The 24,647-nt window shown below is 37.4% G+C and overlaps 1 protein-coding gene across 6 annotated transcripts in view; it reads left to right on the top strand.

Moving 5' to 3' along the window:
- tou (bromodomain adjacent to zinc finger domain 2B toutatis) overlaps positions 1-24,647 on the top strand; it is a 157,040-nt gene that overhangs the window by 37,692 nt on the left and 94,701 nt on the right. For 4 of the 6 annotated variants that reach the window (XM_070108020.1, XM_070108021.1, XM_070108022.1 and 1 more), the window contains exon 1: positions 9,676-9,690. The exons of 1 other annotated variant lie outside the window; for it this stretch is intronic. The gene's annotated coding sequence lies outside the window, so the exon portion shown is untranslated. Of the gene's footprint in view, positions 1-8,994; positions 9,691-24,647 lie in introns of those variants that run through there. One more of the 6 variants, XM_070108024.1, reaches the window with a different exon arrangement.

Genomic DNA, 24,647 nt, shown 5'->3' with positions numbered 1-24,647 from the left:
GTCGTTGGCCTAACTTTGGTCTGTCTATTGGCTTTACGGTTACGACGAAATTTCGCAACCCAGTACAAAAACTTTGCAGCTTAGGTTGAGTTTTATAGCCTTACTTCACTGTCTCTCACTTAGTTTGGAGGATTTGAACCTGGAACTACTAAGGTTGATAAAAACCCTAAACTATGGGCTTATTAAAAAAATTTTTTTTTTACTGTCGTGTTTCATTCTATAGCATCTCTAGAAATTGTCTTAAATGCTCAAGTTGCCCCGAGTATGACGATGTATATATTCACTTAAAACTTCCAATGCGTTCTTCTCGAAACCGTATTTTCAAAGTCGATTGTCAAGATTACTTACAAACTACTCAACCGATCTTAATGAAATTTTGCACATGTCTTTGAGATATAATTTACAAGGTCTGGAACAAAGAATTTTTTTTATGCAATTACTATTTAAAAAAACAACGTAGCCAAATTTTGCATTTTTTGTGAAAAAGGTCTGCCCAAAATACATTTTTCACTTTTTTTCCTTCGTCCAATACCTAGTTTGTGGTCTTAATTTAAACACAGAGGCACTTTTTTTCCATCGGAAACGACGTCGTAATGCCCGAGCTTTTGAATATTTTCCTTTGAAAATTTAAAAATCTTTGTAAAACATGTAACTTTGGAATAATAAAAAGGTTTTTTTTATATGAAACAAAAAAATTATTGAAAATTGTCCGTTTTTTGTTCGAAGAAACCCTTGTAACCCCTTAAGTTAACTTGACGCTTTATAAAGGTTATCAAAAAGTAATAAAACGCATATATTTTAATATTATGGCCAAGAATTTAGCTAAGCTGATTTCGGGCAAGTGAGCACCGCGACTGGTTCGAATAAATTCCAGCCTAGAGGAACAATTTCGATCACTTTTTGCAGCAATTGTTATCGGATGTTAGCAATAACGCGCCGAATATTTTCTTACAAAGCGTCAATCGACCCGGGGTTATCTGCGTGGACATGCGACTTCACATAAATCTACCAAAAATAATCCAGCAGTGTTAAATCGCACGATCTTAGAGGCCACGACACAGACTTACGATGCGAGATAATGCGCTCACTAAACGTTTTCTTCAATAAATTGATGGTTTCGTTGGCTGTCATGTAGCGCCGTCTTGTTAGAACCAAAGGTCGTCCACATCAACATCCTCCAACTCAAGCACAAAGAAGTCATTAATCATAGCTCTATAGTGTTCCCTCGAAGAGACCCATTCCGAGAAAAGTATTGTCTCTTTGAAAACCACACGTGTAAAAAAAACACCCTTTATTGTTGTCACTGATTCGTTTTGCTTCTCAGGAAGCTACTTATTTATCGGAACCAGCGATATCGGACCACTATAGTATATAAGTGGCATAGAACTGAACGATCAAAATAAAGATCTTGTGTGGAGCTTCTTTATTTGTGAAAGATATTATAATCGTTGTTCTTGTTTGAAGATTCTTCAGCTGCAGACAAATACCGGTACCGCTATAAAGTGAGCGTTAAGATACAAATGTGTTGGTAGGGAACATTTATTGTGAATGAGCCTTAAATTCTTTTCTGTTTGGATAGCATGACATCTGTCAAACATATTCAATCACCTTACAGCCATTGAACAAACCATACCATTTTTTTTTTTTAAATTTTTCCATTTGAAGAAAAGTGCTGCAGAGTCGCATCGAGTGCTTGTCATATGATGTTCATGCTCTATCAGAAGCAACATAGAAAAGAAAGTTTCAACGGTTCAGAGATAATGATTTTGATGTGAGAAATGACCACCAAAAAAGTTTGAAGACATCGAACTACAAGCAATATTTGTTGAAGATGATACTTTGAGTCAAAGGCAAATGACAGCCATGTTAAATGTTGCACAACAAACCATTTCGGACCGTTTGAAAGCTATGGGAAAGATCCAAAAGTGTAAAAAATGGGGGCCACATGAATTGAATGAAAGACACATGGAAAACCGAAAAAACATTTGTGAAATTTTGCGTCAAAGACACGAAAGAAAATCAGTTTTGCATCGAATTGTCACAGGCGATAAAAAATGTATTTATTTTAAGAATCCTAAGGTAGTCATAGGTTAATCCGGGACAACCATCAACATCGACTGCAAAAACAGATCGATTCGGTAAGAAGACAATGCTCTGTGTTTGGTGGGATCAGACGGGTGTGGGAATATCATGATCTTCTAAAACATGGTGAAACTGTTAATACTAATCGCTACAGAAGACAAATGATCAATTTGAACCATGCATTGATCGAAAAACGACCAGAATGGGCCAGAAGACACTGGAAAGTTATTTTGTTAGGCGTCATTGCACTTGCACATAAAACAAAATCTGTTCAGGATACAATCAAAGTACTTAGCTGGGAACTGCTACCCCCCCGCTATATTCACCAGACTCGGCAACTTCCAATTACCATTTGTTTTCATCGATGGGACACGTATTTGCTGAGCCGTACTTTGATTCGTACGCAGAAGTCGAAAATTGGGTGTCTGATTGGTTTTCTTCAAAAGACGACCATTTCTATCGACATGGTATCCACAAATTACTAGAAAGGTGGTCAAAATGTGTAAAAAGCAATGGTGAATACTTTGTATACATTATTTTTACTTTCCCATTCGAAATTCGTATTTCTTTTTCACAAAAAAACCTTCATTTCCTACTGGTACAAAGGTAATTTTGCTGATAATATGCTTAACTTAGTTAAGTTTTTAGATCAACATTATCGTAGTGTGGTTATCATTGCTACTTCGGTAAGACGTTTTTGACACCGTTAGACTTTAATGTATATAATGCACTTCGATTTAGGACCGTAAAGCTTCATCTGTAAGAAAGCTATTAATGAAATAGTTAATAATGCGCACTTCTGATAGAATAGAATCGTATTCAACAAATAATGAAACTGAGCTGAGGTGCCTTGCCAATAAGCGATTCTATACTTATCAATTGATAAATTGTTAAATCAGCGCCGAACAGCTGTTGGGTTGAGCGATGACAGATTGCCGCTATAAAAGGTTTTTCAAGGATTTTAGAATTTGCTTGAGCGGTATATGAACTGACGATATTCTAGGATAGATCGATCATTTAAATTATTCAGTGACAAAAACGGTAGACCTATAATAACGAAGTTGTCCCACCGAAACTCTCCTTTTTATTAGTGATCGAATTGGGTTCATTGAACTGGGAATGCAGGAAACCTCATTATTACCTTTATTTCATGCTTCTGCTCATACTTTACTATTTTGTTGCACTTGCACTAAATTTGTGGGTGAAAAAAAGTTTTTAGGAAAATTGTGTATCAATTTTTTTCTGTGCCAATAGTACTGCAACTGGTAATAAGTAAAATTGTTGTTGTTGGTAGTTTTATTTTCCTGCTTACTGGTGTGCAAGTGTGCATAAATTGGTTGTTATTGTTGTTGCTGTTACGCCACTACGCCGCATTTTGTACTATTTTGCTTGGCGTTTGCATCGGGTTCATGCCACATTTACTTGCCACTTGCCCCATTATATTCGTAAGTTGTTGCTAGTACTCTTGCCGTTGTCATTCGCAGTTGTAGTTCACCTCCAGCATATAATATGCGCTAGTATTTACTTTTGTTGTATGTATGTCAACCGCAGTGCACTTCATCGTTGTCACTGCCAAGTCGTAGCGCCTCCACGAACCGCTACATACGAACCGCTACATATATATATATATATTTGTATGTGTGTGCGTGTGTGTTTTAGTATGAAGCGCATCTTCATTTCCTGCTGCTGCCTACTCAACTACACCACACCACACTACTTCGCCACCACTAGCACCCGTCCTCCCTTTACTCTGTGCTACACACACCGCCGCCGTCATTCTGCATTGTCGCCTTCCTGCGACGCCACATGAATTCGACGACGGCAAAGCATGCCACCACATTTGTCCACCACCACCACCAACACCACCACATTATTGTTGCACTCGTTTACTCATCGCTGCACTTCATTCTACTCCTGTTCCACTTCAGTGAACTCCACATGTACTCCAGTCGCCCGTCTGCCACATTGAACAGTTGGGCTGCAATTGCTCGCCACAAGCCACTCGCCCGCCTCACTCGCATTTCCAATACAGATTTCCTTGTGTTGCACGCTGCTTTTGCATGCCACTAACTCAGCGACGCTATGCCATGCCGTTTGGCTAACCTCTGCCGTTATTTGATTGCATTGTCCTGCGCCGCTACTCAGCATTTTGCTTTGCTGGTCCGCTGCTCACCGCAACCGTTGCACAAGCTACGGGTATCATCATCATCAACGACGTTATCATCATCATCGGCTTCGACGTCGTCGTCGTCGTCGTCATCGCCATGAACGGGTGTACTCCATATACACTTTTGGAGTCGTCGTTGTTGCTGTTGTTGCTGCTGTAGGTGTTTGTGCCTCGCATACTCCACATACATTTATTCATATTGACTGCTATTGTCGTTGTTACTGTTACTGTTGCTATTGTTGTCGCCTGCCTTCGTTGGCTGCCAGCTTAAGCTGCCACACATACAAAAACAAGTGCAAAGTTGTTGCAATTCTTGCTGTAGTTCTTATGCCCAACACTCTTTTGCGTTCTGCCAACTGTCACAACAACACTCCCTCTTCGCCCCCCTTATCACTGGTCCCAGTCGTATCGAGCTTCATTGCTCGAGCTTTTGGAGTTCTCTTGCCTCCAGTTTTGCTTCGTTTTGTGGTAGTCTGTCTTCTTCTTCTCCCTCTTGCGCCTCTTCCACGCTTCATTCGTCTTCATTGCCATCACATGTGTTCCATTTTCAACCATTCCTATTGTTATTTGTTGCATTTATTTTATTATTAGTTTACGTATGTACATATGCACTTCCGCCCTGCGTCACTGCGCTCATGCTCAGCCGTCACTTTAATCGGCGTTGTCCCTTTAACTTGTTGTGGTCGCACTGTGTTTCGTTTTCATTAAAATGCTGAGCATAAATTTATTTGTATTCGCACTCTCACATACATATGTCAGATGAGTTTATTCATTTCCCTTTCGCTGGAGATATTCGTTGTTTTTGTTAAAGTAAGGACTTAGTTGAGTTCATTTGAAAGCCGTGAGAATGTAAAGTGATATCTGGTTCCTTTTTACAGAAGGGCGAGTTGCGCAAAAATAATCGTTAAAATAACAAAGTAAATCAACAACTCAAACTAGGACATTTATTACGGCACAATTTTTAATTACTATCAGCAAAATTTTATCGGAGTTGCGTAATCTTGTGCACAGAGGTCCTCCGTTTATACTCTGTGACTCCAATATATTTTCTATATTTTAGTAAAGCAAAACGTTATGTGGGTATGAGTTTCATAGATCGATGGACCTTCTGTCACGAGCTACATCAGTCCATCTTACGAGCACATTATCCTTAGCATCATCACAAGAAAAATCTTGGAGCTTGGAGCGTGAAAGAGGAAAGGACTCTTATGAACGTCGGCAAAACTACTATGCCTTTTTTACTTCTGAATCAGAGAACTTGAACGCTTGGGAACAGATTTCCATAATTCACAGGCATCACTTTGTAACTGTAGATATCATTCTTCCAGCTAAAACCATAAACATATATATACAACACAAAATTATTGGTGGTCTCTGTTTATTAATTAGTAGTAAAACATTAATGACAATCATTACCAAATTGTATTGGTACTGCTATCAAATAAAAAAAAACATTTTCATTATTATCTAGGAAGTATGGCAAGTACATACAAATACATTTAAATATATATGCCCTGTGATAATATTCTAAATTTGGTCTAAACAGATCTGATTTGCCATCAATTCTATTGAAAACACACCCTAAATTGTTGAGTTTTTCGAACTCTAGACCAACCTCATAAAAGTCAATGTCTGCTTTGCGAATAAGAGATGTGTGGAGTTCATCTGTCCTATGGAAATTTACTCCGTTTTACCAGAAATTTTCATTGAATCAGGGCTTAGAACAATCTAGGTGTGCATTCTACTATAAACAACAAATCAGAAAATCCTAGCGGACGACTAACTAAGATAACCACTGAATAGCTTTTCTGTACGTCAAAGATAATATTTCTGAATAGTCGATGGAAGTCGGTATCAATAGATTTTGGTTCATTTGCTATTTACTGGTTTCAATAAAATTGCTGTCAAAAAAAAAAAAAGTTTGGCAAGCTACTTAGATGCCCAAATTTGGCTTCCCTAATGAATTTTGTGGGAACCCTTGACTACCTCATGTCAAAACTGATTCCAAAATCATGGCTATAACGACAGAGATGCTCGTAAAAGTTTTAGAAAATGCATTAAAAATAGTTCGGTTCGTTAATACCAGTAAAGACGGTTCTCTGATGATCTTAGTCGATGCCCTGTTTATGATCAAATTGATGCATGCTTGGAGATCCTAGAACACATTAGAATTATAGCTTCCGTACGTATGAAATGCTCAATATTGTACTTTTCGATTTATGTGTAGATGAGATCAAATTTGATCCGGACTGATATTAAAATTTCACGTACAAATCTTTATTATTGTCTTTAAAATATGCTTTTGAATCAGTATAAGATGTTAACACTTAATATAATTTTCCACTTGTTTTAAGCTTTGGCTGGAATGGGGTTGACTTTCAGTACCTTCGGCGAGTTTTGTTACTTCAGTTTAAGCTCATTGTTGGATCGCCATTCGTTAGGTATTTGGACAGTTTTGACGTCATATTCTTAAAATGTTGTCGTCATTAATCGATCTCTATGAGTGCACGATTCGCATGAGTGCAGTTATCGAAGACTTCACGACGTTATAAAGTCGACTCCTCAAAAGATTTCTGCAACATTTGCAACGATTCCTTTGCCGTGAATCCATTGGGAACACAAAGGTTCAAGAAAACTCGTTATTTCGTTTTCTTTTCCATTGGAAAAATCATTAGACAATTTTTTGGTGTACTACAATAAATAAACGGCCGATTACTGACATATGGAGATCAAACTTCACACAAACTTGAAGAAAGGTTGTACCAATTTAAGAAATATTCTTTATCCATTTGGTTTAAACGCGCAGTCAGTCATGAAATGTTGCCAAATATTTTCCTCGCTGTTATTCGAAATGGATACCGGAAAAGATCGGGCTCGGATTGTTGTAACAAATCTCTATTTAACCGATTATTCAGATATGAGGTTTTGCGCCATAAATCCTATATTCAAGCAACTAAGGCGACCAAATTTGAATGTTCCTTCTCACAATAAGTAGAAAGCACATAGTGAAACTTGCTAAGATCGGACGTCTATATATGTCTATAATATCTCGTAATGTCTTATCTTCGTAATGTTTCTTACTTAGCTTCAAGAGAATGGGGACAGCAAGAATTATTAATGATTATACCCTGAACAGGGTATATTACGTTAGTCACGAAGTTTGTAAAACCCAGAAGGAAATGTCGACTTCCATATAAAGTTTTGTTCATATACATACATGTAAATGATCAGCGTTATAAGCTTGCTTTTGAGCCATGTCTGACTGTCTGCTTGCCTTTATATACGACTAGTCCCTCAGTTTTTGAGATATCGATCACCGTTATCGGAAGACTAGAGCATATAGCTGTCCTATAAACTGATTGTTTAATCTCCAGTCCTTGTATGGACAACTTTTTCATTTCACAAGATATCTGCAAAAAATTTGTTAAGAATTATTGTCTAAGGCAATGCTAAAATATCCGAATTTATTGTTCATATCAGACCACTATAGCATATACTTGTATGTACATACATACATATGTAGTTGTCATACAAATCAAAACCAATATAAGGATCTTTTATATCCTTTTGCTTGTTTTTCTCTTTTTTTCACACTTTTTTGCAGTGATACCCATCGTTCTAAAGTTTCATAAATTAATTAAATATATGAATATTTTAAGAACTACTTTCTACTTTCAGACCTAAAAGACATTCATCATATTGTAACCCTATTATTTTCTGCTTCTGAATCGCTGAACTTGTCCGTTGATTGAACAAATGTGCACATTCGCATGATTTGAGTTGACCACACACACATATACACACATGTGGCAAAGATTATTTATACAACGCCATTTCTGAGTACTGTACATTATTGTCACGCTTTTTGTTTATTTTGGTATTTGCAAAAAGCATGCACTACTTACATACATAGATATGCACACACACACACATGCTCATATGTGCATGCATGCATTTTTCGTATAAATCGCAAACGCCGCCGACATTCCTTCCTCATTCACCATCGCCATCGTCAACGTCTCTGCCTTCGCCGGCGTCGCTCTGTTATGCTCACTCGAGTCCGTGCTGTCGACTGCCCCCACTTTTTCTGCCTTCTGCGACTGCTTATTTTTCTTTCGCTGGCCTTTAAAGCTGCGCTGCTCGGTGTTCCACACAGCTTGTTGCTGTTAGTTGTTCCCATGCTGCCATTTCTTTAACTTTTTAACAGTTCTTTCTTCTTTTTTTGCACTTTAACATATCTGCATTGTCGTTGTTGTTGTTGACGGTGGGCTGTTTATATGTGTGTATATGCATGACTGGTTGATTTGGTGTGCGCGGTATGCACGAGTATGTATGAACTCATTGGCTTGCTTTGACTAGCTCGCTGGCGTGCTTTCCACCGTCAATGCTGTTCCTGTTGCTGTTGTTGTATTGGAGCCGACAGTGCCCGAGTTGTTGGTAGTCATTGCTGGCTTGCGGGGCTAGGATGCTTTTTGGCAGCGCTGTTGCTTGTTTCGTTGTTTTTGTTTTTGTTGCTTGTTATGGCTGTTTTGTAATACCACCGTGTTGTTGTTGTTGCTATTGCATTGCCATTTATGTTGTTGATTACATGTGTATGTGTGTATGTATGCATGCCTGTTTGATTATTATTGCTGTTGTTGTTGCTGGTTATGCGAGTGTTGCTTGCTGTTGCTGTTGCTGCGTTCTCCCGATTCGGCTGGGCCTGCTCTTCGTGGCCATGTCACATTTAGTTTTGTTCGGTAATTCGGCGCGTAAGCAGCAAGAAAATTAGAATTTTCCGTTTTACCGCATTTTGCAGCCAATAATCGCCAGTCGGAGAGGAAAACCGTTTAAACAAAATACAAAAACAAAAAAATAAAAACAAAACAAAAGCAGCAAAGCTACTTCGCTGAGAGTCGTACGTCGTTCTTTGAGTCGTGTGTGTGCGCGATTTGTGTTTTTTTCGTTTTTTGTTTTACTACTTCGAGTGCTCTTGTTGTTGTTTATTGCTGCCAGTTTAGCGCCCAAATGGTGGGAGCGTAAAATAGATTGAAAGCGCGAGTGCGCGAAAAACTAGAAAAACACCATAAAAAAAGTAAAATACTAATTAAAACAAAATAAAATCGTTCAATGATAATACGCGAATTTAAGTATCATATGGATACATTTGCGTTGCCAGCGCGAATGCTAAAGTGAGAGAAACATATGTACATACATAAGTACATATCTAACGGTAATAATGTGTTCGCGTTTCCAAGAAACACTCGTGCATTTTGGATTTGCACGACGGCAATAATGTAATGATTACTCGCCGCCACTTGAATTTGTCGCGAAACACATTCTGGATTTATAGACAATTACATCGCAGAGTTTCTGCAATTTCGCTGCTGGCGTACTTCGTAAGTAAAGGTGTCGTCGTATACGCTCAATGAGTTGATAAATGAGCGGTGTCTCTACAATAGGTAGGCGCCTTCGCTGCGATTACAAATATTTGTCTGCACTCACTGACCAAATACTTACTGGATTATCTGCTTTGAGTGTTATTGTAGATTTAGTTTAAGCGTCATACAAGCCTGGTAACCCTAGGTTGTGTACCAATGGGCTTTAAATGAGTATTGGAGTTAAATATTATAAAGTTTTTACATTTTTACCCGTGAATTTTTTGATTTTTTTTTTGTTTTGTTCATAATTTTAGAAATTTTTAAGTAGAAGGCACGCTCTATATATGTGAAAAATATATTAAAAAAAAATTGCAATGCAAAAAGGTGTTCAACACGAAAGAACTATGGGCACCACGATGTTGGAACGACTAGGGTAATTTTTTAGAAGCGTAGCCGAAGGCCGCCATTGCAGAAAAGATTTCGAAGCAAAAGAACTGGACACCTCGGTGTTGAACCGACAATATACTATATGGGGATTTTGTTTTAGGGATTTTAAAATTGAGGATTTTAAACTTAACCCAGTGACATTTAAATAAACATCCATGTGGTTTTCTGTTGCTACCATTCAATGTATCTTACATCTTATATCGAGTTCACAGTACGATAAGTTTTGATATATACTCCCTTAAGTAAAAATAACCCGTTCTTGTGACTGCAAATCTATGTAGAATCCTCTTCAAACTGTTAGTTAGGTCAATATCTTGTTTTTTAACTTTTGAGATCTTGTTAGATCTGGGTCAAATCTGTTAGCTTACATGTAGATAGATATATTATATATATATATATATACATCCTGTTTTGAGACATTAGCTCAAACTGTAAATAGCGCCTAACTCTGACTATTTCTAACAGACGTTATATTGTCGCTGCTTCGAATTCTTCAGGTGTAAAGTAAAAATTGGTTCAATGGGGCACTAAAAATATCATAGAGATCTATTAAACACCTGTATAAGGCTAATCATAATAAAATACAAGTATATTAGTCCTAGATTTGCCACGTTGTTTGTAACACCCAAAAGAAAATTAATAGACCCTATAAAGCATAATGATCAGCCTGACGAGCTGAGCTGATTTAGCCATGCCCGTCTTTTTGACTGTCCATCTGTATAAATGTGAACTAGTTCCTCCGTTTTTGAGATATCGAGCTGAAATTTTGCACACACACATTTTCTCACCAAGAAGCTGCTCATTTGTCGGAACCACCGTTATTGGACCGCTATAGCTTATAGCAGCCATATAAATTGGCCGATCAACTCAATTCTTTTTGTGGAAAACTTTTTTATTTCAATACGAAATTTCGCATGGATTAATGCCACCTCCGAAGAAATTGTTCAGGTCGGATCAATATAGCTTATAGCTGCCACACAAACTGAACGACTTTACTCAAGTCATTGTAGGTAAAATGTTCAATTAGATTATTATCCGAGGCATCGCTTAAATCTGCAAAGCAACTGCTCAGATCGGACTATTATAACTTCGCTGCAGTCAAAGTTAGCGTTTTTTCTTGTGTTGTTTAAAATAGATATAACTAGAATTGTCGTCAGAAGTACACTATCTTTTACTTGGGACTCGGAGCAGTATATCATGGTAGAACAAACTGCATATTCATATCCAGCAATCCAAACAAAGCGCCTTTTATTCGCACTGAAGCCTTTGTGAACAGTTTCTATTTGCGCAATTTGGTTTACAAAAGCACAGGTGTGAATTTTACTCCCACATACACACATTAAACATACATTCACAAAGTTTATATAAAGAAACATCCATTTTGCTGCTTGAAGGCGTGAAAGAGTTTAAAATCGGTAAAGTTGTTTGATTTGCAATTGAATCTTTTCGTAAGGCAACACAAAAAGAATACATAGCCGAGCCAAAGCACACATAGTAAGTGGTATACTATATAGTAGATATATGTATAATATGTATGTACATATACAGGAAAGCGTGTGTATGTATCGAGCATTATGCAGTGGCGCAATCAGAACACCCCCAATCAGGCGAAAATTTCAACAACAAAAGTCTCTACAATATTGAATTGTTTGATTGATCGGCGTTTTTGTACAAAAAACCACAACAACAAATTGTTCAAAGTACATAAGCATAAACATATAGAGTTTATCAAACAGAAATTTGTAGCAGTGCTCGAAATCTCGGTTGGCTTTGGTCTGCAAATAAATGGTTGGTTGCTTGCCACGCTCTTGGGATGGATGCTGGATTCGATGTTGCTGCGCTACGTTGTTAGTAGAGTTTTATTGTTTGTTCTTCATTTACTGAGTTGCTGTTGTTGTTGTACTTTGGTGTTTGTGTGCCACGGACTCGTTTCTCCTTTAATGCTTTTTGTTGGCGTTGTTTGTGATTAATGCGGCAGTTGCGTTGCCAGTGTTGTTGTTGTTATTATTATTGTTCTAGTCGTTGTTGTAGTGGCTGCTACGCCATTGTTGGGTGCTTAGCGCTTTTGTTGTGCCTTTGACAAAGTTTCGCTACTCGCGGCGAAGAACGTTGGATTAAGGTGCCATTTTACAATGAGCTACGAGGACAACAAATACAAATGCAAAATTTGCGCGCACATACATACATACACTTACACCTGGACATTAATTAAGTCTGTGGAGTATTCAGTATATAACCGCATTGCTGTTGACGATTGCAACCCTCCGTTACTTTAGTAACTTGCTCGCTGAAAATTCTTTACTCAGTTGTTGTTATTTTAGTAGACCGAGTCGCTGCTATTATTATATTATACTTGCATATCGTATAATACATTTTTTAGTTTTTGTACCCGAGCACAACGTGCTGTACTTTAGTATTTTTGTTTTAACCATCTAAAGGTTCTTCATGACTAGATAAAGGAGTCAAATTGCAATTAGATTTAGTGAACATTGTCATTCAGGTCGAAATTGTTCTTATAACAGAAATGACCAAGTGAGCCTCGACTCTAACCAGCAAATCCATCAACATACCAGTGGATAACCAAGCGGCAATTAAGGTTATCCTTAACGTCTACACTAACTCTCAATGCGTTATGTTATGCAAGTAGACAATAACTAGACTTTCAGTGAGAAACTCGTTAAAAATCGTCTAGGTACCCATTTATATAAAAGGAAACGAGAAGGCAGATGAGTTGGCCCGATCGAGGCAGCCAGGAATACAATACTCACTGCTGCACTAGAACTTTCAGTTCCTTCAAGGGTTGCTTGAAGCAATGAACTTTCGTAGAATGATCTTGGGTAGTAGGTCTTGGAAAACTAGCTGCACAGGGCATATCACAAAAGTACTTTCTGGTATTATCGATGGTGTACTGATCGGAAAGCTTCTTTTAGCTTTTTTGTAGGGGTCATCACAGGGCATCTACCTCTAGGCTCCCACCTTCTTAATCTTGGTAAACTGAAGTCGGCAGAATGCATGACATGTGCTAAGAATGATGAGACGCTAAATTGTTACCTTTGCGAGTGCCCAGCCTTCAGCCAGTAGAGACGAGCTACCACGGCTCCGAATGTTCCAACTTGAAAGAAATCCACTGAGTTGCTGGATAAGACTTAACTGGTCACCACCTAAGAGCACAATGAACCTAATGATGGCTTAAGAGCGGCCGTCTGCTGTCTGATGCTTCTTTTCAATCAACCATTCCCTTCGCCACGAAATTCGTTAAATCTAATTGAACGCGAGCAACTCCTTTCAATCAAAAAAATAAATAAAAATAGTATCACATGTTTAAAAATTTTTTACCAATAAATCCGATCTGGGTATTTTTCCATAACTGTCGTAGAACCTCAAGGACATCAGTGCCGTCACATGAGAACAGAACACACAAATAGAACTTAATTTCTTATGGCGGAGGCATTAACATTTCTCAAGTCCATCTTCACTTGGTCTACCCAACGGATGGGAAATATTTTTCCTAACCTTCCGGTGTCAATGCAAAACTTTCGTGCCATCCATCCGAGCTTAACGAATTCAATGAATTTCAATTAACGACCGATTGCGTCAATCTCGTTACTATATAAGTACTCAGTTCGTTATTAATCATGTTCTGATTTCCTTGATAGGATAGTTTCATAAAGCCTTCGGTCAAACTGTCTCTTAAAGATTGTAAATCACTGACTTCTTTATCCTTCCCGAGCTTTATATCCTGTATCTGGATGAACAAAATCGAAAAGTAATAATTTTGAGTTCATACATATCATAAAGCACATTATCTCGGAAATGCCCATAAAAGTGATAAGCTGATATTTCATAATTTCAAAATCAGTTTCTGAAGTGGACTAAATTTTCGTTATCTTGATGATCATAACTACACGACTAGAAGACTAATGCGCCAGCTTCCCGGACAATGGACATATTTTGCCAATTCTGCCTCTTGCGCAACTACGAAGAGAAAAAAAAATCGAACTGGTTGATTTAGGAATTACATATAATAATCAAATACATATATTTTGCATCAACCAACATAACATGAAAATCTTTCGGATTTATTATAACCTTTTATCCGTTTCTTTACCTTGATTTTCTATGATTTGTCAAATTAAAAATCTGAATTTGGTCTCCACGATTTCTATTTCCATTTTGTATGTTTCATACGGTAATCCCTTAAGCACATTCATTGTATGACAATTGACAGCTCGCTTTAGTAGCATATGTATATCTTCATTATCCGGTAAGATCCGTCCCCAACCTAACCTAACTAATCTAAAATTACTTAATTTTAATAAATGTTCTTTTTTCTGTATGTAGCCCACATACACTTACTCTTTTTTATACCTGAATAGTTATTATTAAGTTTGAAACACCCAGAAGGAAACGACGGAGACTCTACAAAGTACACTTATGTAGTTTTTAAGATATCGATCTGAAATATAGCAAACGTCAATTTCTTCCCAAAAATCTGCACCTAACCACCAATATCCGACCACAATAGCATATAGCTGTCATACAAACTGACAGATCGAAACAAGTTCTTGTATCAAATCTTTTGTATATTTTTGTTAAAATTGTTATAGTCTCATTGTTGTTGCTACTGCCTTTTTTGCACCTAGCAACTCCCAGTAGCCCATTGCAAACACTTAGGTTGCAACTCTTTAGCGCAAACAAAATACTGCATTTTAATATTTTTATACGACTTTGCTCTTCTTCAGTCTTCAGTCTTCTGATATTCTGTGTTCTTGTGAGCTATAGATACACACACCCTAGATGTATGTTTAGTATCTTAATGATAAAGTTTGCTCAACGACTAGAACAATCTGCCCTTAACGGTGAGTGCAAAGTTGTCAACGTCGCTAGTTGTTGTTTTTGTTTTTGTTGTTATTCTTTTTACAGCTATTGACGGTTGGACGAAAGTTTCTTCACGGCAGCAATCAAATTCAGAAATGCAACATATAAATCTCTATACATACATACGTGTACATATGATTATGCCTGTTGGCTGCATTTTTGTATGATAAAATTGTAAACTATAAAAAATGAGGTAATACGCCCGCCGTAGACAACGCTGAAGGTTGCTGCTTTAAAAAATTTGAAAAAAAAATTGGCAAGAAAATAGCGCAAAACAAATAGCAAACAGAAAACAAATCAGTCAGTTTCCACCATATTCATTTATTAGCATCTTCACATAGGCCTCACCACTTTTCGGGCTTTCGTTGCCAAATCAATATATAGTTTCTGTATGAATGTATATGTATGTAAGTGCATATGTATGTATGTTTGTGTGTTAGAGCAAAGATGAAAAATAATTTCTTTATGGTAAGGATAAGCGTAAAAAATAAATAAAACAAGTAAGGAAGGGCAAAATTAGGGCGAAACCGAACATTTAATACGCAAGGTAAAGTGATATACGGGATTTTCTTAGTAAGTATGAAGTATTGCATCCATTATTTAAAATCGCATGCAAGAAGACACACTGTTACTAGAAGGAGATTCTTTCGAAATTTCAATAAGATTTCTTGCATATTGGCCGATAGATGTGGTATAAAGTCAACCGGAAATATGTATATTAGGTATATGGATTTTACCAATTTTTGGCACAAAAATATTATCTCCGAGTTTCGAGTTCACCATTAGCATTGGTGTTCACATATTCGGTGTATGCGTTCTTGAAAAGTTATAATCCGATTTCGACAGTTTTTGAGCGTAAGATTTATTTGTTATATGTGGTCAACCGATTTCGTCTATTTCCATAGTGTAGTATTCTAATAACTGTATATGTGGGTTGAAATTGGTCAAGTAGTTCCTGAGATATAGGATTTCACCTAAAAGTGGGTGGTGCTACGCCCAATGTCCAACTTTTAACCGGTTCCCATAAAGCTCTTCCCTGTCACTCTGTTTGTGAAATTTTATACCTCTAGCTCTTATTCAGTGAGTTATCGCAAGTTTAGTAACTTTTAACAAAACCGTTATATGGGGAGTGTTCGTGGTTATTATCTGATTTTATCCATGTCGTACATTTAACCATTTAGAGGGCGGGGCTACGCCCATTTAAAAAAAATTTTAGCCCACAAGTGGCTCTCATCACTAACTATTATACTCTGTACAACATGTTGCGAGAGTATAAATAGTATTGAATGCGAGGAAATAGTTAAACGGGATTTATCATACAGAGAAAAAAGGTCCTGCTCAAGAGCTTAACTCACTTACATATATGTACATATTATTAATATAAGCCCGGCATATTGTATGTTATATTGACACAGAAAAGAGTGAATCCCAATATGATTGAAGAAAGGTCAATTTGTAAAGTGTTTGAAGTTTGATTCTGGGGAAATGGGAGGCGTAAAAGCAATATCATGCGCAATATCTTCTTTCTTTATACAAAAAAACTGTCAAATATGTTATCATCTGGTTGCAAGGTGGTCGAATAAGCTATTTTTCATTTTTAGCCGGAATAAAATAATTTATTATACTTTTGTGGCGTTCATTAATCAAAGATAAAATATACTAACTATCACACTATAAAATGAATTGACTTCCCGAAAATTAACTGAGAGAGTTAAAATCAAGGATACCCCATTTTTGCTTGCCAACTTGGTCGTGGAAAACGCGAGCTTCTACAAATGAGATCTCGCAATAACATTAGAAAATAAATTTACGAAGCTAGTTATATTTATTCCAACTTTTTCGTAATATTGTACTTTAACAAATTATTAATAAATAATATCTTTTAATCATGGTTTGATATTACCATGTAATTTCTTAAGTAATTTTCGAATATGAGTCCATGGATTATCGATAGATACAGCTAAAATGAAGAAGTCTCCTATTTATCGACATTCGGTTAAGGGGAGAAACCAGTTTAGGAGGCCGTTTTTTGTGATTTTTTTTCTAACTGAGAAAGAATACTTAGAATTCCTTTAAACTTGCAGGGTAGTTTATCCCTATTTTGAACTACTCTTTCAAATTTTTCGATGCCATTTCCGCCGGAATTAGTGGAGTTAGAGGGTGCTGTCCACGATCGCCATCAGAGTTGACTACTGGCGGGACACCTGGAGGTCACAGTTTTGATCTGAAATCATTAATTTTTTTCCTTTCGTTAGTAACATATTTTCTAAGAATATAAAGCAAGCTCTGGCCAAAAGAGTTAAAAATTAAATGTTTTGGAGGTGTTTGAACAAAATGTTATGTTTTTATATAATTTTTTTCATCTTTCTTACATAAAAATATATATTTTACTTAATAATATCATACCAGAGTTTCGGACTTGAATAAAGGATATTCACACAAATTCGTCAATAACTTTTCGAGCTAGGATTCCCGCAAGTTGAAAAAAGTGGTTTCGAGAAAAACAAATTTAAAAAAAAATTCGCTTAGGCACTGAATCGACCAGTGTTTGCCTTAGTGCTCATATCGGAACTAATTGGAATTTCGTTTTAAAACTTAAGTAACATATTCTTGAATAGTTCTACTAACAATTTTTTTGAATCATCTAAACTGGTTTCCCCCCTTGAGTAATAGGGTTGATATTCGTGGGGCCACGAATAATTCCACTTGGGTAGCTGGAGACGCTAGTCTTTTCTAAGGCCTATGTATGCCTCCTTAGTATGGATCAAAACGACCGTCGCATAGCGACAAAACCCCTTCAGTCTCCCACAAATTTGATGATATTGATTATTGTTGATGACTGCCGAGTTGTTTTAGCCTCAGTTTTGCAAAAGCTGACCAGAGGCGGAGAAAGTGTCGAAATGTTTCCACCTGACCTACTTCCATGCAACTTTGACAATTTGCCTTTTTCAAAATCTCAATTTGTAACCTTTGCTATTGAATTTAGGCAAAAAAGTTAGTCCGGCTCAGATTCGCCATTTCTCTGATCGCTATGTTTAAGAGTTGCTTTCTTGTATGAACAAAGACAAAATTATTTAGTTTAAGAAGAAGAGTATATGAATACCTCATTAAACAATAATCTCCCTATGTGCCTTATCTCTATTTCTTCCCGCTAGTCTATTTGATTTATGTCAGTCATTTCTTCGATGTGGCATTCTCCTAGTTCCGGCTAATAGAAGATATTCTTAGTTGAATTATATTTTCCCAATTCAAACAAGCTTATGGATTTCAAAATGGTATCGAACAATTATTTGTCGAAATCGTGTGAAGTTACTCCGAAACATATTATAAAATCGTTGAGCACATGGTTTGTTCTTGAAAAAATTTGAACGGAACGAAATTTCGTTTTGGTGTGTTTGAATTCAAGATTCATCACCATTTTTTATAGATAGAGTCTTGACTAAAATTATGGCCGAAAATAGTATTTTGAAATAATTATTTTGTTAGAATAGTCAGTTCAGCTTGGTATATTTGAAACAACTAAAATCTACAGGTCAAGGAGATCGAATATAGAGAGCAAAAGAATTTAAAACGGAAACATAATTTATGGTCAAATGTTTTAATTGGCTAATCACATACTGTAAGGGTGTTTTTTTAAACATGTGGCTTTTAAGAAAAAGTAAAACGCATTTAATTTAATGTAATGGCCAATAATTCAGCTTCATTATAAAGATAAGGGTTTGCCATTATGTCTTAAAAATGATTTCGGGCAAGTGACCGCCGCGACTTACTCGCATAAGTTCCAGGCAAAAGGTCCAATTTTCGACCACTTTTAGTAGTATGTCGGCAATAACGCACCGAATATTCTCTTCCAAGGCGTCAATCGTCTCAGGCTTATCTGCGTGAACCAGCGACTTGACAAAAAATGATCCAGCGGTGTTAAAACGCACGATCTTGAAGACCACGCCGCAGACCCATGGCGGTAGATGATGCGCTCATCAAAAATTTCTTCCTTCCTTCCAATTGTTGCGCACAATGGTGGATGGACTCATTCGGGTCTTCTTAGAAGTTCGTACGGCTTCTCTGAGCATGCGTATTATCCACTAGAGTAAACGTGGTGCGAAACCGATCCATGGTTGCTTGAATTACCGACTCTGCTGCGCGTATATATCGGACGAATATTCGACGCGGCACGCGAGACATCGCACTCATCGAACTATTATTTTGGTAATAAATTTGCACGATTTGCAAACATTATTCCGGAGTAAGTCTGTTCATTACGAAATGGCAAACCAAACTGAGCATAAATCAAGTATTGTCAGCTGTTACTGACTGTACTGTAAAGCCCTACTCCGAACGAAGTATTACCTCATTGAAAATAACGTATAAAAAACAACCGTTATTATCCTCGGTTTGTTTGGGCCATTTGAAAAGCATCTCATTTCATTTATTTGAATTCTTTTTTTTTTTAAGTTCTTGCTATAGCTCAATTTGGTCCATTCGTGTTTTACCAGTTGATTTATGAAAATTAAACTCATGAAACTTGAGAATTACACGCGTGCTTATTTATATAGTAAATACATACATCCTTTCTATATCATTGTATTCATTATCATTATTATTATTTTTTTTTCAACTCCTTCATATGGAATTTGTCTTCTATTCATTCGGATGGCGTCATCTGTTAGCTGGCTTCCATAACCCTACTTAAGTATGTAGAAAAATCTACAAGCATACGTATATAAGGTGTATGTATGTACATGTACTTGTATACGTGTTTATATAAAATTCTATAGCTATTTATATTCATTTTACTTAGACTGTGTAGTCTTTGAGGTCAGTGACACTTGCAGACGCGTAATTTATAAACAGAGATCTATTACTGTTAGACATACTTACATAAATACTTGTACTTCAGTTAAATTATGTGAACTCTGGCGCTTTAGCACGCATGGGGAGTTTTAACAAATACAATATGGCATTTATGTGCTCTAAGTACTTGAATGAGTTTTGACCTTAGGTTCATCCCAATAGCTTGCATACTTTAAGGCGTTGAATAGTAGAATTACAGTACAAAGTTTGATTTCTAAAAACAGCATTTTCAAAATTCCCCTGCTAACTTTGGAGGAATAAAGGCAGGAAAGTTAAGGTTATTAATCAAAATTTATCGGACTGTGAAAGGTGGTGTCCAAGAGTCGATGGCATAACGACCGTACTTGTTGCTTTACCACGTCATTTCAACAAATATTAACAATGTTAAAGGGCTCCAATAAATCTTTTCAAGAGATCACAAGATAAAAGAAAAGCACTAATTTTAATGATTTCAATATGTTTATAACCTAATTATAACAATTATTTCGCCAATGTGATCTTTCTATGCAGGATGAGCGAATGACGCTGCATTTATGTATGCTTAGAAATAAATTCAAAAGATTTTTGAGGAATTTAATTGAGACATTTTGCAAGTTGTTTAAAGCGCGATAACACGAAATATATTTCTTCGATTTTATTGTACGGTATGGTGGTACCGTATTATTAGGGGCAGTTGTGGGGGCATTCTTTCACTCTATCATGATCAAAGTGTTAGGTTTCGTAATGGAGTACAATCGACAATTGAAAACTTATTTTCAATCTAACAATGCCTTATGCTCACAATTTTATAAATAATGTCGATGCGATCGGCCAGCACTCTTCAACATAACTGTAATTTCGATATCCATCGGTTATTTGATCGTTCACACGGCTACTAAAGTGCTCGCTTGCCCTCTGCTTTTGTCAAATGTGTCAAACAAGCGCTTTTTTACATTGTTAACGGTACTATAACTGTAACAAATACACTGTGAAAGCCACAGCGACTACTAAACTTAATTGAAATTCAACGAATTTCATTGCTACATTTTGATTTACAACGCCGTCGTGTTACCATTGCTCAGCGGTTATGGAATCGCGTGCTGACGCTGCCTTCGATTGCAGGTAGTAAGCGATATGAATTGTTGTTTTGGGTAATTATAATTAGTTATTTTTATTTATGCGCGTCTGTTGGCCGTCTCTCATGTCCATGCCAACCGAACAGCAAGCCAGCCAGCCAGCCAGCCAACCGAGCTACCAACCGAGTAGCCAGTTAGCCAGCCTAGACAGTTGGCTAGTCAGTTAGCGCACCAACTTCGCCCGGCAATCATTTATCCATGTCACTCGTATGCTCGTTCGTTCGACCGTTTCTTCATCCGCTGGCTTTCTTGCTTCGCATTTCATATGCAGGCGGCGAGGTTATGGCTGACGGTTGCTGGTTGTGGTGACTAGTGGCTGCAACCACAATTTCTGCACTCACTTTAATGCCGTTTCAACGCTGCTACAGTTGCTACGATTGTCGGTTGAGTAGCTGGTAACTGTTGTTGTTGTCATTGGTATTGTTGTTGCATATGTACAACTTAAAAGCGCTTTTTTCACATTAAATGTGTGTATTTTTTTTGTATCAACTCATTTTTCATGCTCAACTTTGTTATTTTTTCACCAGCGCTAGCCTCGCTTGCATTCGCAATCCTTCGGTCTTTAAGCCACTCTAACTGGTCAGCGCGACAGTACGAGTATGCTGTGCGCACGTAGCTCGCTTGGTAGTCTGTTCGCTGACAGCGGCGCTGTGGCTACTTGACTGTCGCGTTTTCCTTCTCCTTTTTTCCATGCTTTGTGCAGCTCGTGGACGGTCGGTCGGTTGGACGGTTGGTTGTTTGGTTTGCTGTGTCGATTGCTTCGTGTAGCCTGGCAGATTGTTGTTGGTTGCAAGCTGCTTGCGTTCTTCAGCATTCCCACAATGTGCCTTTTTGTTTTTGATATGAAATAAAATTTATTTCATTTCAATTTTCGTTTCGCCACATTCGTCGCTACAAATGGCATATGTGCGCCTTGGTGGGGGTACACACTGTTTGCTAGTTCGTGTCTCGAACATGCTTGGCGCGTCCATGCGCCTGTCCCTCGCATCTGGGCGCACACGATTTTCGGGACGCCTTCTCCTTTGCTGCTCCGTTAACGCGTTCCTGCGGCTAGACTCCGCTAGTTTTGGGGCTTCAGTTTCGGCGTTGACTTCGCCTCTGCATTTCACATTATTTCTGTATTTTTTTTGTTTTTGTAATTTTCGCCCTATGTGAATGTATAGTTTGCCGTTGTTGTTATTGCGGTTTTTCTTGATTTTGCTTTTTGCTTTGTGTTTTTTTATTTTGCAGGCGTTGCTGTTGCAGGAATTACAATGCCACTTTCATCAACAACTGCTAGTGGTGGCATGGCACCACCATACACCGAGACATACATATTTGTTGCTTCCCTTGTCTTTTAATTTTTTCATATCTTTGGTTTTGTTGTTGCTGTTCTACGGTTTTACAATTGTTATTACAGTAGCGCTCAGGCTTCGCTTTGGGTTCGGTTTCTTCTCGATTTTTTATTTCCGTAAATTTTTTCACTATATTTTCCGGCTGCCGTTTTGTCCTTCGCCGTCGTTGACCCTTGCCACCAAATGCTGCCACAACCGCTACTGTGTTTGTTGCTTCATTTTATTTAATTTATTTGGCTTGCTTCGTGTTGCTTTCCACAATTTTCGTTCGAGTTTGCATTGAATTATCTGTATCTGCGCCCCTTTTGCGATTTGAAATGTATCAAGGCGCACAAACATACATACACCTCTGCCCTCCTTATACTTTATTGGTAATTTTTCATGTGTGTGCACCACCAGAGCACGACATAACGGCTATAAAGCATTCACAAAAACAACTGCTATATAAATGTTCTCTGAAGTTGCTCCGCCATTCCACTTTAACGTTTGCCAGTTAGCAGTCCGCTCACGCCTTACATTTTGTTACATTTCTTTTCTTCACTTTTCTTCCTTATATTTCTTACTTTCTGCTTCCTTGAAGGTTCAGTTTGCCGACGACTTTGACGAGTTGTCTCATTTCTTAGCACACCTTAGCTCTACTTTCTTATTCTTCCGTACAGAAGGAAATATATATATACATATTATATATACACATACTTGTATATGCATATAGAACAATTTTTTTGAAACCACCATTGAATTTCACATTTCCACTCGCATTTAACCGTCATTGAATGAGCTCGAAATTCTCTGCGGAAAACCTGCTTGCGGCGGCATGATATAGCAGAGCTTTGAAGCTTAGCTGTCATACTACAGTATTAAGTGATTATTTCATGGGAGTTTCTCCTACCTAATTGTTTTTTACTTTTCATTAACATAGCGTTAATCAATTTTCATTCACTGATTTTCGTAAATCAATCGATTGTACACACAACGTTGCAGTCAAGCTAGAATGTAAGAACAGGCTTATACCTATGTACATATGTATATATTATACATTACCACATTTTTCTTCTCGATTCAAGCTGCTATCGCCTTAATATTTTTGTTTCAACGACGCCCCAGTCCTTTCTTTGGTTTATAAGTTGGAATCAGTGGAAACTTTAATTAAAGCTAAGTGCTCCATTTGGTTTTGACGACAAACAGAAATTCTTGCTTTAATACTAACAGCTGAAAGTATGACTGCCAAGATGTTCGACCTCAGTCTTGCAAAATCTGGACAATGGAGGAAAAGGTGCATGGATGTTTCTAAGTCACCTTCCTCTACACAACTTTGACAATTTGCATCCGATAAGGCTTCTATGCTCCAACAGGAGTTAAAGGAAACTATATATCTAAGATATTTGGCCTTATCGAGATTGCTGTGAGTATGTGGTTCAGTGGATCTCATGGGTTCTACTCTAGTTCAGAAGGATCTCACAGTCGCCCAGAAGCTAGACAGCGATCAGCTAGAATGCAGGAGGAGCACAAATATCTAGCTTGTTTCCATTCCGAGTAAAACTAGGATGTCGTCTATTGCAAGCTCGTCAGCTTTGCAGTTTCCAGCGATTCCGCTATGGTCAGGCACCCAAACGTGTTTAATAATGAAGTAGCTTGAAGCTATTGCCGCTCTGCTGTCGGAGTGAATGCTCACTTCCCTGAAAGAGGCTGCAGTTCGGAGCTATAAGTCTACTCCTAGCAGTTACTTCTGCCTGAAAAATTAAAGTTAAGCTGGACGGAGAGCTCCTTGTAGAAAACACCCCTCTAATGTGTTCTTTGAGCTTCGACCCATTTGTTAGAAAGCTTTCTTCGCCTCTTCTCCACTGACTTCGTGCCGTCCATATATCCCTTGTCGGCAAAAAGCAATGAGGAGTAGACTAAAGTTAGAGGCGCAACTTAAATAATAGAGAACATATTATACATATATATATTTTTTATTTTTTATTATATATATATATTACCCGGTATATGTAAGCAAACGCCAAACAATCGCGTTTTCACATCTCAGCTGATCGAAAATCCCCTTTGGTAAAATTAGCTGACTTAAAAAATCATGGTGTGTCAAAATGTTACAACAATCAGACGGAGCGTGGCTAAATATATTCCATTTCTATCCATAAAATAGTGAAAACTGGTGTTTCATCCATGCTTTTATCGATGTTTATCACTTTTTGTTATTATTACTATTTAGTTTGCTCTTAATTTTCAGATGAGTGCTATTTCGTCGTTCGATTTTGAGATTGTTTATTACTAATAAGTAAAAATTTGCGAAAAGATTTACATATGTACTCGAAAGAACTAGGAAATCTATTCTAAAATTGAAAACATATATTTGACACTACATAATTCATGTTGGTTGGGTTCTAATATAATATTTATCGAAATATCCGATTGT

This window comes from Bactrocera oleae, chromosome 4, assembly GCF_042242935.1.
Source record: "Bactrocera oleae isolate idBacOlea1 chromosome 4, idBacOlea1, whole genome shotgun sequence".
NCBI lineage: Eukaryota > Metazoa > Arthropoda > Insecta > Diptera > Tephritidae > Bactrocera > Bactrocera oleae.
The sequence above is the reverse complement of the archived record's forward strand: the minus strand, read 5'-3'. Positions and strand labels throughout refer to the sequence as shown.